Source organism: Saccostrea cucullata, unplaced genomic scaffold, assembly GCF_032062105.1.
Source record: "Saccostrea cucullata isolate Sc308-1 unplaced genomic scaffold, CSIRO_AGI_Scuc_v1 ctg2999, whole genome shotgun sequence".
Taxonomy (NCBI): domain Eukaryota; kingdom Metazoa; phylum Mollusca; class Bivalvia; order Ostreida; family Ostreidae; genus Saccostrea; species Saccostrea cuccullata.
Genome location: NW_026938337.1, coordinates 110,001 through 111,770, shown reverse-complemented (window position 1 = coordinate 111,770; position 1,770 = coordinate 110,001). Strand labels below are relative to the sequence as shown.

General features: G+C 34.1%; 1 protein-coding gene across 1 annotated transcript in view; it reads left to right on the top strand.

The window, feature by feature from the left end:
* Positions 1 to 697: 697 nt before the first annotated feature.
* Positions 698 to 1,770, top strand: part of LOC134249993 (uncharacterized) — a 16,496-nt gene continuing 15,423 nt past the window's right edge. Inside the window, exon 1 of the mRNA XM_062732331.1 lies at positions 698 to 802. The gene's annotated coding sequence lies outside the window, so the exon portion shown is untranslated. The remainder of the gene's footprint in view (positions 803 to 1,770) is intronic.

Sequence of the window (1,770 nt, the reverse complement as noted above, 5' to 3'; positions counted from 1 at the left end):
CATTTTTTATCTTTTCAGAAAACCCAGTATCTTGTTGGCCTTAGAAGTTATATTATTAATATGTGGTTCCCAGGACATGTAGGATAATGATACCCCATAAATATTTTGCTGTCTTCGATTTTTTATTGATGTTAATTTTATTTTAAAATACATCACCAAATTGTAATGATTTAACTACGCTAAGAATTGGGGAGTGGATCCAATCTGACTTTCAATGAACATAGGGGAGAAAAAGCTTAATCTAGAAAAATAAAAAACTGATCATGAGGACCGCGGTTCACCCCCCCCCCCTCACTTCACGGATACTGTACTTGCCTGGTATGTCAGGACACGAAAAGGTCATCCTACATTTTGTATGGTTATTTAGTAATCGAACAACTACGTGTTTCGCGTATTATCAAAGGCATATACATGTATACATGACAAAAATTAAAATGTTATTCATGCAGCAAATTGGTCAAGTTGGGGGAGGGGTAGAGTAGAGGTTTTTTTTAGGAATTATATTGCGTAGTGGACCTTTCTTCACGTTTTTAAAGTCTTTTCACAAAGTCTCAATTCCAGTATCTATATTTAATTATATTTAGTAATTAAAGACACAATTCAAATACGATAAATTTCCAAAATCTCCACGCTTTTGGACTGTCTATACTTTGATCACGTGACATGGTTCATAAGGTCAGATTGAGATTGCCTTTTGTCAATATCGGTCACTACTGCCATTGCTTCTGCGATTGCATCTACTCAGCGCTTTCACTGCATTCTTCAAGACATCTTGCACAGAAGAAGATTTCTTCTGGATGAGGTAAGTTTATTGAAGTTGTTATATTCATCGATTTTTCACTCTATATGGCGTTATTGTGCAAAAAATTTCGTGGTGAATACTCGAACATTTTTGACGCCATTTTTGTCCTGCAGCAAAACGGAGAAATTTATTATTTAGGCCGGTGCATGCATTTTGAAATATTTGTTTGCATGCGTTTACGTGTATATTAGGTACCATTTGTCAAATTTTATTAAGTTTTAGCTTAAACTACTGAGATGTATAAGTAAATATTATATTGACATGTATATGGCTATATTCTGATATTGATAAAAATTAAGGACTTCCGGTGGTGAGTGCGCATGGACATTGAGATATTCACGCTCACAATTTCATATCTTTATTGACTCGGTTCGAGGGCAAAATGCATTTTGTCAGACTCAAAACTCAATTAAACTGCTTGCCGGAGGTTGTTATGCGAAGAGTAGACGATTTTGTTCCAGGGTAGACAAAAACCCATTTTGCCTGAGAACACTGTCAATAAATAATTTGTTAATGTTATACCTTTTATTTCAAAATTTTTTACGTACATGCATCTTGTACTGTCTTCTGCAATGTAAACCCCTGGGGTCTGTCACTTTTAAACATCAATAAATGCTGAATTAGATTAATTAAGTTCCTCCCATTGTGTGACATCTCATTGACAGGTCCAACATCTCATTGACAGGTCCAACATCTCACTCAGTAAACAGCAATTTTTATAATGCCCATCATTGTTTCCGTTAACGCATATTTCTGCGTATTTTACGCATAAAAATTACTTTTGACCCCCAAAAACGTCACCTAGAGGGTCATCATGACGCAGAAAAAATATAAAAACAAGTTTTAAAAATCCAGTTCAATATTGATTTTTTTTCATAGAAAAAGATATTTTATATGTATAATTTACATTCTGGACAACTTTCTAGGAATAAATCATTGCTTTTAGTTTAATTTAAAAGTGACAGTGA